The sequence below is a fragment of the Amyelois transitella genome, chromosome 14 (assembly GCF_032362555.1).
Source record: "Amyelois transitella isolate CPQ chromosome 14, ilAmyTran1.1, whole genome shotgun sequence".
Taxonomy (NCBI): Eukaryota; Metazoa; Arthropoda; class Insecta; order Lepidoptera; family Pyralidae; genus Amyelois; species Amyelois transitella.
This window is the reverse complement of record NC_083517.1, coordinates 3,719,697-3,738,587: the sequence shown is the minus strand read 5'-3', so window position 1 is coordinate 3,738,587 and position 18,891 is coordinate 3,719,697. Positions and strand designations below refer to the sequence as shown.

At 33.6% G+C, this 18,891-nt stretch overlaps 1 long non-coding RNA gene across 1 annotated transcript; it reads right to left on the bottom strand.

Annotated features, from left to right (window-relative positions):
* Positions 1–1,251: 1,251 nt before the first annotated feature.
* Positions 1,252–14,372, bottom strand: LOC132902476 (uncharacterized). Its single transcript, XR_009657132.1, has 3 exons — positions 14,257–14,372; positions 2,207–2,583; positions 1,252–1,399 (listed from the first exon to the last, which is right to left on the bottom strand). It is a non-coding gene; the product is annotated as an uncharacterized LOC132902476 (long non-coding RNA).
* Between the last annotated feature and the right edge of the window lie 4,519 nt (positions 14,373–18,891).

Below are 18,891 nucleotides of genomic sequence, written 5' to 3'. Positions count from 1 at the left end.
TAGCGGGTTGGCCATTTCGCTAATACGAATTTATTAGTTTGGCAATGTATTCATTAACAAAAGTGTCTGGAGCAATATATTAGATTAAACAGATTCTAGCGTTATTATTTATTTATTATTTTTCGTGTCATTTAAGTTTGTATGAAATAACATATTATGTGATCCCAACCGCCATATTACATCGCTTCCCCTTTATTTCTGTTTACAAAAATTCACGCCTCTTTTGAATAACGTTGTCTTTCGTTAATTCATATCGGTTCTGTGTGTGGAAGCTTTAACAGTTAATGACACTAATTTTTATATAGGATTTTGCTAAATATAACTCAAGTAGCCAGAAAGAAGGGATAGTAAAGATTAACCGTGTGGCTCCCGGCACTATTACAAAAAAGAATAGGACCACTCCATCTCTTTCCCATGGATGTCGTAAAAGGCGACTAAGGGATAGGCTTATAAACTTAGGATTCCTCTTTTAGGCGATGGGCTAGCAACCTGTCACTATTTGAATCTCGGTTCTATCATTAAGCCAAATAGCTGAACGTGGCCATTCAGTCTTTTCAAGACTGTTGGCTCTGTCTACCCCGCAAGGGATGTAGACGTGATCATATGTATGTATGTATGTAAAGATTAACATATGTGGTTCTAGTCATAGAAACACCTGTTCACCTGACACATTATCTAAAAATAATCTTGAAGCGGATTATATTTAGATAAATGGATATTATAGCCGTAACAAATATGTGTAGTTTGAAAATATAGCAATAATTTGATTGACGTAATTGAACGGGTAACTGTGATGTAGGTATGTATATCAATAATTCCATCGTAAAACATTTAAAGTTGTTAATTTATCTGCTTTTTCTACAGTAGGTATTCGTTCATATTATGAATTATTTTTTTAAAACTTAACCAATTAACTTAAATTAAAACTTGCAAGCATGACCGTTCGTTATACTTAAACGCTTGATTTATTCAGCGGTGTAGTGTTATTATCAAGACTAACTTTTGAAATTGAAGTAAGCATTTCAACAAAGTACAACTGCTTTATATTGTTTATTTGTAACATAGACATAAATAAGACTTTTACACACTTACTTTTCAACATTATCTGTCAAATACCTATCTTTATTTTGGAATTATCTATTTTGAAGTAATGAGTTTTCCACCATAAAATGCGCATCTTCCAATAATCAATTAATGATTTTTTATAATTTCGTCATTCCTATAACTCGACTATAACAGTCCATTCCCTTTGTTACTTTCTCTTGAGTCCCTAATGCCACCAAAGGTAGTTTAACAAGAAATTTATTTATACTCCTATAATTGGTAAAAAATGACTACTATTTATTTTCCGACACCTACATTCTCATAAGGCTCCTTCGTAATAAACTCCTACGTTGATCTGAAACAAAAAAGTTTTTAAAATAATATTCTTACAAAAGCCATTTTATTTCGACACTCAAGATAGTATTACATATTTTGACTACTAGCAACCTGCTACTATCTCCTCTCTCTATCTCATCCATTTAAGCATTTAATTTATTGATAGGAGAGAAAGACTCCGTTATGTATAAATACATGATATGTATTTACTATAGGTACATAGGCTGATTGAAAAAGATTGCATTAGCGATAAGTCCGCCTTTGTAGCATCTCTGTCTGTTTTGTGCTGTTTTGTATGTTTTACTCTTATGGTGCAATAAAGAGTTTTATCTATCTATCTTTGTATGTACAGGAATGAGAAAATTAGAAACTGTCTCGAATAAGCTAGGAAGGGTCGACCAAAAGGCGTACAGTACTCCAGAGTAACAAATTGAGGGTTAGCTGGACAAATCCTGATATAAATAGGGAGAGCCAAAAATTATGAAAAGGATTTTACAACCCTTGATTATCTACTTTCTTAAAATACAGACATGTTGAAATATTTCATTCGGATACCATGACATTGTGGTTTTAAATGTAGCTAAAGATTAAGCTGTAGGTAAAGTTGATAACAAATGTCTAACCGAACTCTTCGATATAAAAGATAAAATAGTAAAAGCATTGATAAAAAAACGACAACTTCTTCAAGTGAGTTATTTGAATAATATAATATAAATATTTCATATATCTTTCCATGTTTCTGGTCATACCCTCCAATACATATAATCTATGTCGGTTTGAATCTTAATTTTAACTTGATAGTTATACCAAAATAAATAATACTTACATATTATATCAGTGCTTAGACTACACCACGTGTATAGGACACCCGTCTTTAGCCGTAACATTATCCATAGGGGGCGGTATCACCACGTACGTATCCCGACTAGTGGACGCCACAGCATCGTCAAAGAGAGGTGGCGGAGGAATCACATCATCGTCTACATCTTCCTCAACAACCTGTTTCCTTTTCCTCCCAGGCATGTAACTCAGAACGCATATCACCGCGATCAAAAACAGGAAGAACACGAATACAACGTCGAACATTATTAAGAAGTTCAGCATTAATAGTTGCATCACGTTTCTTCTTAGTTCATGTCACATTCTGCGCCTGACTGTTGTCGTTGGTGCGTGAACATGATAGATGACTGGTGGACTCGAGGTCTGAAACAAAAAGATCGCATGTTAAATACTGCAATGCAAGGTACGATTATCTCATTCCTTGATTAACTGTCAATGTGCCGAGTGGTTCCCGGTACCAATAGGAAAAGATCAGGACCACTCCATCTCTTTCCCATGGATGTCGTAAAGGCGACTAAGTTATAGGCTTGTCATCTTGTAATTCTTCTTTTATGCGTTAGGCTTGCTTTTTTGTCTTACTGATGGCTTTGTCTACCTCGCAAGGGATATAACCGTGATAATATGTATTTATGTATGTGTGCCGTGTGGTTCCTGGCACCAATACAAAAAAGAATAGGACCACTCCATCTCTTTCCCATGGATGTCGTAAAAGGCGACTAAGAGATAGGCTTACAAACTTGGGATTCCTTTTTAGGCGATGGGCTAGCAACCTGTCACTATTTGAATCTCAATTCTATCATTAAGCCAAATAGCTGAACGTGGCCATTCAGTCTTTTCAAGACTGTTCGCTCTGTCTACCCCGCAAGGAATATAGACGTGACCATATGTATGTTTGTATGTAAACTGTCAATTTGAACATTTTTAAAGATTTAGTTTTTGACACAGTAACAAATGACTAGCCCATCTACGTATATTGCGTTTTAAACGAAGAACCACCCCATGTTTCTTTAAAAGAAAATTTTACACTTTTTCAAACTTAGTATTTCAAAAATTTTTCTACCTAATAATAATGCCGTAGCATCAGAATATTAACATTTTCACTTCATTTTTTAAGACAACACAAAAGAGCGCTATCAAATGCCTCCCGTGTAACAAAATGTATCTTTATTTTTACGGGAAAATGTTACAAAAGAAAAAGAAATATTGTCAAGTTCGGTAGATAGCTTGACAGAAGTATGAAAAATTATGTTCATCTTATTTTTCATGGAAAAAGTAAATTTTATCAATCAATACATAAAAACACATAAAATCGCTATTTGTCCGGAGGGGTACACAGAGACTACATACTTTCACTGCGCATTAGTTTGATTAAAAAAAATACATAGCTTTGACTTTTTTCAAATCCCTGATTTAAAATATTTTACTTTTTCTTTTTTGAAAAGGTTACATTCTAATGTTTCCAATAGATGTAAATCACCGAGCAAATGGCTTTGTTAGTTCTCTGCTACCAAAAGTTAGTTTTGAGAGTCTAGGCTTACAACCGTATGAAAGTTTGTTTTAAAATGCCAGTGTTTTAAACGAACATTGCGAATCATACGATGCTATTTTTGGAATGGAGTATAAACTTATTTTCTGATTCATACAGAGTTTATGTAGCTTTTTTGGTGGTGATTTTGATGACTTAACATCATCATCCTAATGTTAGATTGTTAGGTCCTCATACCTTCATAAGAGGAGATCAGGATCCTACGACTATATCGAGTTATTACACACAATGACTCCTGTCTGTCCTCTACAAACTTTTTCATGGGAAACAAACCAATATTGGATACATTCATACATATAGTCACGTCTATATCCTTTGCGGGGTAGACAGAGTCTTGAAAAGACAGAAAGGTTATGTTCAGCTGTATGGTTTTATGATGCGATTGAGATTAAAATAGTCGCAGGTTGCTAGCCCATTGTCTACAAGAGGAATTTCAAGTTTATAAGCTTATCCCTCAGTCGCCTTTTACGACATCCGTGGGAAAGATGTGGACTGGTTCTATTCAAACAAGGGTAAATGTAGGTTTGGTTTATATATTTCTATAAATCTTCTTTTGAAGCTAGCTTTTACTTCTTACTATGGGGATTTATTGTTAACAAATTTCTAAGTCCGTACTTATATCAAATTAAGATCAATGCATTATCTACTTACGTCATCTAGTTTTTGAGAAAGATTATCAAACAAATTATAAACAAGCATAGTTACAAACTTTCACATTCATATTAGGTATTACTATGATCAATTAGGTATAATTAAATTGATCTGATTGTATTCATCATTCATCCTCCTGGCATTATTTCATAAATCTACATGAATTTCACACATGACATTTTACATACAAATTAGAAATATCTCGTCTTATGTACCTACCGTTCTGTCGCAATTAATCATCTTACTGAATTTTCGCTTTTCTTTTTACTGAGGATTACTAAGGCTTTCGTCATCTTTTCCGCGTTTTCCTTGTTAAAAGATTATTATAATGGAAATTGATAATCCATTTTTATATTTTAATAACTCTCTGAAGACAATGAACAAAAGGATTTTATTAAAGGAAGTGCATTAATGCATTACAGTTTATTTGAAACTTTTTTGTTTGTGAATGGTGTACAAAGTAATACTGAGCGTCGGTGGTTGAGTCGGTAAGGTGCCCGGTTAAAATACGTGATGCGCAGAAAGGCACAGGTTTAAATCCCACCTCGGCCATGTACCAATTACTTTTTTAAAGTTATGCATATTAGTTTGAATACTAACCGATGCTCTTACAGTGAGAAAAACATCGTAAGGAAACCTGCACATTCAGGCAACTGGATGTGTACCATGGATCCAATACGGGTTAGGTTTACCTGCAAAAGTTGCGGACGTCAGATGGAAGTCGCTTCGTGAAAAAAAAAAAAACTGACTCACCCAATCTAGGATCTATGGTCAGGGGCTTACCCCGGGCTCTTCTCCAGAGTGGTGAGGATGCAACGACTATGTACTATAGCCAGGAGGAAGCAGGTGTACAAAATAATAAATCAGCCGCTACAACGATACGAATCTCAAAAAAAAACCTAATTATATGATGAAATGAACAACTATTATCTTAATCAATTCCCATATTTTCTATAACGATATCTAATGAGGGATTTATCTCGCCAATGCCGAGACCAATATAAATAAGGTTCCTTATTTACTTTGCTTTTAACATCTTCAAAGTATTTGTTTTCAGTATATCAATATTTTAATGATAATATAATAAAGAGGAAATATTCGTTTATATGTCACGTTTTTGGTGGTTATTATCTGTTAGTCTGATTTTGATGATATTTGGCAATGAAACATTTAAACAACTTTCTCATACGAAATAAAGTTGAAGTGCTATAAAAATTTAGTGTTGATAAGATACTCATCTTATCAACACTAAATTTTTATAGCACTACATACTTTTACATCTGGTAAATCGCGTTGGATATTGAAGGATGCCTCTTCACCTTCCCGTTTCTTTCAGTATCCGATTTTCGTTGCAAATGATTTAAAATATAGGGAGTTAAAATTCTACCTATTTATCAAAAAAAAAACAAGAAGTGTGGGAAAGTTTTGGATCTTTTAAACAAGTGAGCTTTTTGTCGATTTTATCACTACATAGTATAAAACAAAGTCGCTATTTTAGTCTGTTTGTCTGTATGCTTAAATCTTTAAAATTACGCAACGGATTTTGATGCGGTTTTTTGTAACAGGTAGTTATTCAAGAGGAAGGTTTTTATGTATAATAAAATTTATAATTTTGCACCCGTGCGAAGCCGGGGCGGGTCGCTAGTATTTAATAAAACTAAGCGTGTTCGTGATTTACTGATGCCCTTAAATATGTAACGCGATTTACCAGACACCTTGTATAATTTACTTAAGAATTTACTGTCTTGATAGCTTTTTAGAACTGAAACCTATTCCATTTGCCCGGTAGCAATAAGGCAAATTACTTTAGTCACGCGAACATTAAAATGGTAAGAATAGATTTCTTGTTAAAGTAGGTTATTTTTACCAAAAAACCGATCTTCGATTTTTGTATTTGTGATTTTTTTTAGATAGATACTAAAAGATATTAACTTTATCTTATTTTATGGCTAAAAGTAAAATTAGATTTAGTAACAAACCCCTTTTCCTTTTGATTAAAATTTACTGCAAATTACCAATCCCAACTATATATTATTATAAATGCGAAACTAAGTTTACATACTTACATACATACATAAAATCACGCCTCTTTCCCGGAGGGGTAGGCAGAGACTACCTCTTTCCACTTGCCACGATCTCTGCATACTTCCTTCGCTTCATCCACATTCATAACTCTCTTCATGCAAGCTCGGCGGTCGGCGAAACTAAGTTTATTTGTTTGTTACCTCTTCACGCGTTATCTACTAAACCAATCTTCTTAAAACTCCGCGTCAGATAATTCAGTGTATGGACATTGGATACCATTCACTCCGGTAAAAAACTATAGTTCCCGTGGGATTTGCAAGAAAAATTCTTTTGTAGGTTGCGCAAAATTCGCCCGGGCGACATAAAAGCTAGTTTATAATAACTTTGCGCATAGACCGGTTAAACTCAAATACGAGACGGTAGTAGGTAAATATTAACATAATATAGTTAAGACCGATTTCGCCTTCACAATGATTCTGCAGTGTCACGGACCCAGTGCCCAGAAATTGTGATAAATTGCCATGTCGATAAGGTGGCAACCATTAAAAAGTATTTAGGGCATTTAACATCAGATAGTTTAATGTAACTTTTAAATAGTAAAATGTTTCATTCATTCAAGTTTAAGTTATAAAGTTTGTAATGGAAAAAAAGTCATGGCATTTTATGTTACGAAATATAAGGAATTTATTGGCTTATAATGGCGTTGAAGTATATGGTAGAGAGTGCAACCAAATACGAGAATATATACACATTTAAAAGAAATCATCAAAATATAAATTTCTGACTTGTTATACATTTAAACGTAAACATGTTGCGTAATTTGGCATTTTTAAATCATACCGGTGAACGTGACATTCATTCTTTTCAAAACTGTTGGCTCTGTATACCCCGTAAGGGATAAATTTAGTTTTGAATTGCCTCTAAAGATATCTCAACACTTGGGTTGTGTGACCGAAAGACTAGATTACACTAGTAAAATCTAAAGTATATTAAAACTTCGCATGTTTAATGGTTTACTGATTGCATTCTATTTTAAAAAATGTAACTATGTTACATAATTAAACCAAAGTTATGAAGGTTAAAAAAATAACAAAACCTTCCGAAAATGTAGTGCCCTTGCGCTTCGCTTGCCTCGTCTTACTAAGATCCTGACGCAAACAGTTCATAATCTGGTCTTGGTTTTCAGTATGCTTACCGCCCTTTGTGCGAAACTGCTGCCTTAACTAGAAGTTTACTTAGTTAAAAATAAACTTACATAAAAATAAACATGTTCACCTCGAAACTGTATTGAAAGAGCCACCCTAATAAAGGCGAGTGTATATTTCCTTCAAGAGATAGGTTTACGTGCAGGCTTTTAATAGAATAGATACTTGTTTACTCTTCTTGTTATTCTAGGAAGGAGAAACCCTCGACGTATTTTTTCCTAGAATAACTGTGTTGAAAAATGTACTCTTATGTTCGTTTTGGCTTTAAAAGTCTATTTTGATTATGCGAGTAATGTTTATTCACTTTTGTCTTAAAAGTCCCTAGTTACGTGACTCAGGAATAAGAAAAAGGTGATATTTTTTATTAACAAGCCCAATAAACATACTTCATCACTTAAATTTTTGTAAACTCTCACGGGAATAGTTGATACGTGATAAGAGAAACGAAGTATTAATAATATCAAAATTGTCTATAGATAAAAAAAAATATATTCTTAATCTCCTTAACATATCTCTTTACTCATCTATAGTCAAATAATCTAAAGTTAAAATATTAAAAAAATCTATCATATGTTTGTTTATTTAATTAATAATAAATATCAAACTAGGTACTATTTCGGAAAATTTTAAAACACATTGATAGGTACCCCGCAAAACGCTTTTTTTATTGTATGTATAACTCAACTATTTGTGAATTTATTTCTGGGTATTACTGATAACAAGTTTTTCAGGTGTCACTGGTAAAATTCGAGCACTTGCATTGAAGGGTAACGAACCGCATAGCAGTTTTTTCAATCCCGGTAAAGCTTCACGTCAAAGCATAGTTTGAAAGGAAAGCTCGGGTGGAAGGTTTTCGATGTAATGACTTTTTTCATTTTCTCGTGCTTTATATTCCAAGTCAGGATTCATTAGGTGCGATTGTGTTGTGTGTGGGTATAGTTTAAAAAAAATTTGAATGCTTACTTCCATAATATTCATAATGATGGTAGGTATTAATGCAAAGTCTCCAAATCAAGTTTACGATGCGCCTTTTAAGACGCATCGTGTCGGTATTTATACAAAGTCACTCCCATCTGACCTCCGTAACTTTTCCAGAGGAACCAATATTGAATCAACCAACCAATTGCCTGAATATGCAATTTTCCTCGCAATGTTTTCCCTTACCAAAAGCATCAGTTAGTATTCAAAAATTACATAATTAAGAAGAGTTATTGAAGAAGAACTTGGGACATCAAGCACATCACACATTTTGATCAGGAACCATTAAAAAACGTGTATTTTCCATATCGCCTACTGTACACGTGCAAACCCATAGCGTGTAGTTATTTTCCCGGAAATACAATCTCATTCCACCCTTGCCAAAAAGCGGGGTAATGCTATAAACTCGATATCGAACCAGCCGAGACAGGCCGTGACGTCCCCATACAAATACATAGATAACGACCCGGCGACTCAATTTCTGGTACTCGATTCAATTTTACTACACAAAAGCTATTTATGGCGGTGGTATGCGAAGAAATCGTGAAAAAATGAATTTGGCTTCTGTTATAGAAGAAAATGTTTTAAGGAATTTAATATAATATATTAATATTATTAACATTATATCTTATTTTGCACACAATGTTGTAGGTACAGAACCTTGAAACTTTTCCTTCTTCCTTTACTTTCAATATTTTATTCGTGTACCCTTCAAAGGTTTTTTGGTCTCAAATTTTAAGACATTACACTTAAGTGGTACAGATTTTTGGGCGTATGTTGTTCTGTTAGATGGTTCCAGGTAGTTTAATATTAAAATGTATAACCACTCCACTTCTTTCCCATGGATGTCGTTAGTTTAGATTATAGGAATAGGCACATTAATTCTGAATATACATTTATTTTATTTAAAATTTAATGAATATACAGAAAATTTAATCCGTAAATTACTTGTATGTAAATAGATACATAAGTTTATTCTTCAAACAAATCACATTTGCCAAACTTATTACAATCAGTCAAATAGTTTGGACTTTACTTGAATGGCGTTTCCTTTGGTTTCTATTAGATAGCATATTCCACAGGCCAATTTAACTATTCAGCTTATTTATAATTAATGCAAGTCTGAAGTTTCTGAAACAGATACGTATTTAATTTACCTGAATTTGATATTCATGACCTACCTATGAGTTCTGACCAATATAATGTAAAATGATTATTTTACATTATATTGGCCAATAATAACATTATACATAATGTATTTATAGAATACTGATTAAAGTTAGTTGTTGTTTAATTTATATATAAAATTACAGTTTCCACGCGGTCCCGCCCGCGCGAAAACAATTTTAATTTTCATTCCCGCAGGAATTTCGAAAATCCTCTCTCATAATGTACCCTTATATGCCTAATTTCAAGTCTATAGACATAGTATAGTAATATGGGTTATTAGTTGATATATGTCACAGTTAATCATTGAATCAATCAGCTTACTTTAACATGTATTTATGCTGAGGTAGTTTTAGGATATTTGTTATCAAAATACGTAATAACATGCTATATTTAAATTTTGTGATTCAAGATTGATACGAATGTATGACCGGCATCTTTTTTATATTTTTTTTCTTAAAAGTGAGTAAAATGGTATAAAAGTAAATATATTTATTTGTTAAAACGAAAGAAAAAAAAACGTAGAGTACTAACATTACATAAGAACTAACAATAGAAATTTTAAGCAATATCATTTTAATCCAAATAACATTAAATTATACGAATTTCTTCAGGATTATCTGATTATTTATATTTATAGCTTTTACCCGCGCGATTTAAGCGCCACCTTTACGCACAAATTTAGCGCCACATACACCCGCGAATTTAGCGCCACCTACAAAATGATACAGGATTTTTGTAAATCCCACTAAATTATAGTTTTACCCGGGATAATAAAGTAACCTGTCCTGTCCGCACTGTAAATAATACGTAATATTTGAAGAAGACTGGTTCAGTAGATAACGCGTGAAGAGACAACAAACAAACAAATCAACTAATTTTTGCATTTCTAATAAATTATTTGAGATTCTTGGCGCAGTTTTGTATAAAATACACATTTGTAACAGTTTTCAGTAAACATTCGTGTTCGAGTTCAAAAGAAAACGGTCCCTTTTATAAGCTTCAACAACTTCATTCTTCGGTACATTTGACTTTTATTGAAAGGTAAATAAATACATTGAAAAGCTAAACCAGCAATCAATAAAACGTAAAAACTTTGTTAAGGCTAGGGCTAGTCATACGTGTATTTATTTTTGGTATTTTTAATGGAGTTTCACGTATTTTAGAAGTAAAATAAGCAACTGAAAAATATGCAATTAAGAGCATTTTTTTTATTAACTTTTTGTCTTTAAGTATGAAATAGTATGTGACGGGTCACGTTTAATATTTTTAATGATAACACGAAATAATTTTTTATTACAATAAAATTGAAAATATTTTTGTCCTGTTAAAATAAAAATAGTGTAATAATATCCATTCTAAAAATAGCTTTCAGCAATGGCTTTTATCAGATTTAGTGACCTTTTCCTTTAGAGCCAAGGGTCTACAATACATTTAAATTAGGCATTAATGTAGCAATAGGCTTTCCTTTGATAGCGTGATATATATGTATCCCGAGTTACCATTATATCTACGTATTTTGACAGTAAAGGAACGTATAATCTATTTCTTTAAATATTTAAATATGGTTAGGTTAAGAATAATTATTGAAAAAAAGGAATATATTTTCTGATTAATTAATTATAGCCTCTTCTGCGGATAAAAGCAATCTAGATACATTATAATCTGTTCTTAGGAACGGAACCAGCTTCTATTAGTCAGTGTTATTGGAAACTTGAACTAAGCCTCGGGCTTAAGGTCCTTTCAATCACAATACCCTCTTTCGTATTAGGTCACGTATGCAGGGATACAAACTCGGAAATTTTCCGCTATTGGGAAACAAATTTAATGGATATAAGATCTTATTAGTAGAATTACAAATTAAATATTGATTTTTTATTTTCAAGGCCAATGAGGATAAATAAAATATTTTTTTTATTCTTTTTTGATTATGCATTTGTTTTCCATCTCACCTGATGGTAAGTGACGATGAAGACAAAGATGATACATGCCTATCCAAAAGATTCCCATTTATTTTACTTTAGTATGTTCGCGGACAGTACTTGTATGGGAATATAGACGCAGGCTGATCATTCCACATTTTAGAAAAATAAATAAATTTTGTAGTGCTTCACATTACACATGCATAAAATGTCAAAAGCTTATAAACTCGGGATTTTTCTTAGATAGATAAGGCGATAGACCTGTCACTATCTGATTCTCAATTCCATCAGCCGATCTTTCACTGATTCATCTATGTCTACCCCTTATGAGATGAAGATGTGATAAATATGTATTTTATAGCATCCATACGGAAAGCCAGTTTAAAACTCGAATTTTTAAACAATCTAATCAGTGGGCATTTTAGGGCATTAAGCATGTTTTAATTTTTGTTCCTGTCGCTTCAGGGTAAAATCAATCCATCTCTTATCTATGGAAGTTATAAGAGACGACTAAATTAACATACACCATAAACCATATTCCAATCGGTAATATATTTTAATTCGGTTACACATAATGTACAGAGATTATTAAGTCTGTTCTGTTTATTTAATGTGAACAACATTGTACCAGGGCCATTACTAAAAGTGGGTATTAAATTATTTTACTGCTATCCATTAAAAGTTACGCTCCATTTTCAGATTCTATCATTTTCAGTATGCAAAAATGTAATTATGATTGCTTTTAGCTACGCCTGGCTGGCATAAAACTCGAGACCTAATGACATAAAATCATGCTTTCCTCCAGGAGGGATAGGCAGAGACTCTATCTTAACTGACAGACAACGCACGGCCTGATACATTGGGTCTAGAGACTTAAAATTCGACATGTGATTGCGGAATACAAAGAAGCACTCTTGGAGGCTCAGATAAACCCCCAATAATAATTGGGTAATCTGTGTTTGGGGTCAAGTGTGTATTAAGAATGGAATGGTCCAATCTGTGTTAGTATGGTGTAATAGTGTTTAAATTATTCCATCGACTATATTAACACACTATTGGCAAAATTGATTTAGCAGACTCGCAGAGACTATCCTGAGGGATTATCTCTATATTTACCAGTTCAGTGGTTATAATCACGCAATCAATAAAGATAATCTACATGCGAAAACCTTTTGAGTTTTTAAAATCTCATTTTTGCCAGAAGGAACACAGTTTGTACATTCTTAAAAATTCGCAAACAATACTTTTGGATCCGACATCGCTGTATATAAATGTTAGAGAAAGTCTTACCTGCCCTCGGTAGCATGGCCGGGCGACGCCGTTTCTATCGCGCAAAAATACCATCGCTGAAAAGCGAAATAGTGATAGTTTTTTGCGCGATAATACGGAGGCTGGACTTCCATAAAACGGACTGACTTTATCTCCTAGGAGGTATTGAAATAAGGCTTCGATATAAAAAAATAAAGCAGGTACATATTCTGATACTACTGAGAGATGGAGTGGACCTTTTCTTTTATCTATTGTTGTGTTTTTTAATTTTGACAGTTTTTATTACAAAATAAACTTATAATCTACCTTTATACTATCTACATTATATATTAAAATTAGGTCGTATGTGTATTACGTATATCTCTTTTATATTCACCCCTTGCGTGACTTGACATACTCGTCATTCGTACTGATACGCCCGGGGTCCGGAAATAGAATTCGTGTAAGTACTGAACTTAGCATGTAATATTATTTTCAGGAAACTTAATTGAGTATATTTATAAAAAGAAATTATTTCTGTATTCGCTTCTATGGAGAACGAATAACCAATGATAATACAGTACTGAGCCGTGGTCTTCTTGACTATAGGATGGTTGGCACTATCCCGTAAGGGATAGAGACGAGATGTAATCAGGGACATAGTGGTAAAAGGTCAGGTCAAGAGTACCAGAAAACGCCGAGCTTACATTATGAGAGTTATGAATGTGGATGAAGCGAAAGAAGTACCTATATAGGGAACTACTTACAACTCTGGGAAAGAGGTGTGACTTTATGCATGTTTCTACTATTTTCTTAAAACCCGGGCTTCCCATGACAGCATGTAACTATCTGAGATTTTACTTAATACATTAATTTTTGTATGTATTTAATTTATTATTAGAAATCATCTTCCTTTTTCCAATTTGTAGCTATTTCTTTCTTTATGACAATTTAATCACGTTTTTAATATAAAAATATTATGTCCTTTATTTGGAATTATTATATTGAAAGTATACTATTTTTGACTGATTCATATTTTAAATCATCATGCTCATGTTAAAGAGTTAACGACCGGCATTACACAATTAAGTTCCTATTACACAATTTCTCGTGGTATCTCATAATGGTAGGTGTTGTGTAGATAAAAAGGTGGTTAAAATAAATAAAAAAAAAAAAAACAATAGCTCATTCAAAACCTGAAAGAATACCTGAAAACCTCTTTAACTTCCACTATCACTTCACATTCCAATAGAAAGCAATTCATAAGACGCACATATTATTAAAAAAAATATACCTCTGGTCCTAAATAAATAGCACTGCTGTCCAACACTAAGTTCCTGAAGGAAGTTTGGTTACATTGGCACCGGTACACGCGTGGAGAAGCGCACGACGCGTGCGCGCCGGCCGCCGTCACTCGGCAGACTAAAGGGCTCCATGCTCCAACCCCCAACCTCCCCACCCCTATTTTGATTTACAAAACACTGTTTGACACTGCTTTTGTGGGAAACGGTGGCTATGAAACTGACTTGGAAATTTTGGAGGGAAACAAAATTTTTTATGGCATTCTGCACTTGCATCATTTTGCACATCAGTAGTTGAGAGTGTAAGATGAAAGAGAACGGGCGAGGATTTTGATTCATGAATCTAATAAGGTCTAATAAGGAGCGCAGATTTTTTAAATCTTTATGTTCTAAGGTGATGAAGTGAAAAAGGTCAATTGTTATATTTACGAGAAAATTTAAAACATATTGCATATCATGTCTTTATCTATAATATTTTAAGAGCCAAATATAGTTCAAGAATCAATGGCCATAGTTTAATGAAAGATATAAATTAAAAAAAACACCAAAAGCATGACATTGTTTGTTACGAAATGACTTTATTAACTGAAATTTTAAGCAATTAAAAAATTATGAAACCATTTCATAAAATGATCTGAAAATCCACCCACGTGACAAATTGACATGGAATATCACTTGAAACAGCATACAGCCGCTTTTAGCATTCCAAAACAATATCCGCTCGATCGCCCGTCGATTACTCATACAGATGTATTTTCTTTTACACCGGCCCTTTTATTCCTTATGGTTTAAAAAATATACTTCTGCTTTTTTTTGTGTTAGCTAAGTATATTTTGCTAGATTATAAAGACTGATGGACCACGTTCAGATGTTTAGCTTAATGATAGAATTGAGATTCAAATAGTGACAGGTTGCTAGTCCATCGCCTAAAAGAAGAATCCCGTATTTATAAGCCTATCCCTTAGTCGCCTTTTACGACATCCATGGGAAAGAGATGGAGTGGCCCTATTCAGTTTTTCTATTGTTGTCGGTAACCACACGGCACAGTTATAAAATTAAAGATAAACTAAATACAAATAGATACACCAACATATTCTTTCAAAGGTTAACTTTTCCAACCGGCAATGTCCTTGATTGCTAAATCATTTCACATCATGTCCTTACTTACTGGACACTGTGTTCTGAAAACGAGGCTCAGAATTAAACTCATAGAAACAACAATACCAGATCAAGTTCACACAACCAGTTACCTGAATATGCAGATTTTCTCACGATATTTTCCATAATAGTAAGGTTATCGATTATACTAAATAACTCAGAAAATACCATTGATTTAACTGCAGGAATTAAATGTGCATCACTCATTTTTATTCAGTTTTCTATCAGTTGACCACCGACGCCCTACGTCTGTCTTTAGCCGCATAAAATATAATATTGATAAAAGTACAAATAATTTGGTCCCAACGGGAACAAAACATCATAACTGGGACATGACACGAGTAAACTGGTGACAAGTTAGCTTGCAAAATACCAGGAGTGTATCTACGTAGGCATTTTATTGGCAATTTTCATTCCGTTACCCAAGGCTTTTCCGGTGATAAATTAATGTGAGTGAAATTGCGAATGTGTAGGCGTCAGCTAACTGTAGGTACACAAATGTCATAGGTTGGTTTTTATCTTCGTAAATATTTATCTTGACCAAATATCCGTGCAAATAGAGCTCTATAGGGGTTGTTATTCCCAATCAGTTCCCAGAATAAAATTGCTATCGAATTTAGTGGGAAAAAGAACTACGATGAAGAAAACTCGTCAGTCTATTAGTTAGGGTCGCGTTACCGCTTCTACGCTTTAGTTAGTCTGTAAGTACCTACCAGCAAAACATCATTGACTCGAAGTCATAATTCAACTATTTTATTTCAACCCAAGCCGCGCAAACTTGGCCAAATATCACGCTCCCAAAACGCACTTGTTTATTTAAAGGAAAATGAGCATAAATTCACATATTAATAAGAATGATTATTTAAGATAGGGCGGTAGACTCCGCTTGCAAAATATTTATACGACTTTCACTTTCCCCATTTCCTTGATAGGGTGAAACAGTTTCCGAGAAAACATCACGTATAACGTCAGCAAAAACGTTTGATAGTCGCACCCCTCCCGAGATAGGACTTGTTGCGCTGTCCTTACCCATTCTTACTTTTTTGGGTCTTTCACATAGACGTTCTATCCATTGACTTACAAACAAGCAATCAAATTTGATCGTCTGTTCGAAAATTCATTAGGAATTTCTATATTACTAGTACACGCATTTTAAGTAAGGACGTTTTTTTTGTTTGATTTTGCTCTCATCTGTAAATTTTATACCCATACTATATCAAACGCAAAAGTGACTGACTGTCTGTTCTATCAACGCACAGCCCAATCTACTGGACCAATGGACCTGCTTGGCATACAGTTATAGTTTCTATGGCATGTAGGTATCCGCTAAGAAAGGAATGTAGGAAATTCCCCCGGGAACGGGAAATTCTACTTTAAAAGTCTACTTTATAGGTGATCAATGGTCTTTCAGTATGTTACGAGAAATTGACTTTCGTTTTCGGCTATTTCACGTCTGGGGGGAACTGATATGTTCTTGAAATTATCATCTTTTTTGGTGAAGTGCTACAAATATTGTTAATGTTTCATGAACCTAATATTTCTTGTGTATCGTGCGGAAAATAAGAGTTGCTGTTAAACCTATCAAAGAAATATCTCTTATATTTATTGTAGTTTCACCGAAAACATTCCTATACGGATTTGATTTTTCCTTCATTTTGTATCAATAACATCAAACAAACAATAATCCAACCATCGCTAATAAAATATAAAGTTCTCTTCAAATAGTTTTGCTAGAATATAAATTTCTGAATGAGAAAATCACAAAACCGTGGAGAATGACGTGCATTACTAGAGGCCTACATCCAGCAGTGGATGAATATGGGCTGAAGAAGATAAATTTCTTATGAAAGCAAAGGATAATCTGTTGTACAATTTACGTGTTTAAAGTTTAAATAAATAAATAACAGCAAGTAAGTCACACTGTAACTTTGTGTCGTAAAATTATGAATGGTTGTGACGATAACATAAAGTAAGAAAATAAAACTTAAGTAAAATTAATAAACGAATAAATTTAATTGTTTCAGCAATGCGATTTAATGTCAAATGTACATGTATTTACTCATATCCTGACATTAATTTTATCCCATTTGATATGTAAACCATAATGAGATTTCACGAGACCATAATTAATTATATCAAGGGGTTACCATGTTCCATGTCATCTATTGTTTTCCAAATAATTAAATGTAGGGCCAAACCCAACCCAAAGCCTTTATTTTAACCGAAAGGCCTTCAGTTGGACAATGAACACGGTATGATTGAAAATACAGTTACATCTCAGTCGTCATAACGGTTTTCGAGTTGTACAAGTATGTTCAACTGCTGGATTCAAAGCTTAGGATTCTTTAAAAACATCATCGACCTCAACATTGTCTTTTTTGAGCTTTCCCTGAAGAAAACTCGGAGTTTATGGGCTATGTGTATATTGGTATCCAAGACTAGTTATGTCTTATAATTCACAGAACAATTTTCGCGAAACCTATTGTTTTAAGCATGCTATATCCACTCTGTCACGAGAGACTCAGTCTCAGCAAACTACACGATTCCAATACCAACCATTCGTGTCGCCAACTTGGGTGGATTCATCACGGCATCTTGAAATAGGCTTTCAAATAAAAAGCCGCATTCCTCAAAATTACAGTACATTAACGTTAAGTAGAATCGTTTTATGCGTACATATGTACATACAATACAAGCACACGATAATCAAATAACAATCCTGTTACGGCCGACCCTTCTCCGTAAATCGTTCGCGATTCCGTGGTGAACACAAATGAGGGAATTCCAGACAGTTCCATTTCAACCCCTATTTACATAGAATGTACTCGTAGATATTTAAAGGTTTTGTTTCCAATTTTCCTTTTGAACAGCCCAAATCATTCACGCATACTGTCAAGTTTGTATATATGGAGATAGATTCTAATAGTATCAAGAATAAAGGGTCACATAAATAATGGCAGGTTGGTGGAATACTTTATTTCACCTTAAATAAAAATCTTTTAACTGTATTAACTTTTACAAACTTTAAAGGCACACAGAATATTTCCTCGCTACGAGTCCAAAATTTTGTTTATTTAAATATTTATGTACAACAAGGAAAACAAGAAAAAAAAACTTAAAATAAAGAGAAATTCAGTACAAGGGCACTACTTATTTCTAGAGAAATTTCTTCCAGCAGGCCCACGACAGGAAAGTGTAAAGAAAGGTATTGGCACCTTATTTTTTATAAAAACAGGTATCAAATTTGATAGTCTAACCAATTTAACAACCGCTGATCGGCCAGTGCCATCAATTTGCTTCCAAAAATAGTTTCGCACTGGATCCATTCATCAAACCCACTAATGGATTGATGGATTGGAATCCATATACAAATATACGCCGTACCAATGATACGTAGGAAATAGCCATCACTTTAATTCTGATAGGATTACCATGTGCGTTTTGACCTCAATTTGTTCACTCCAAGGGGC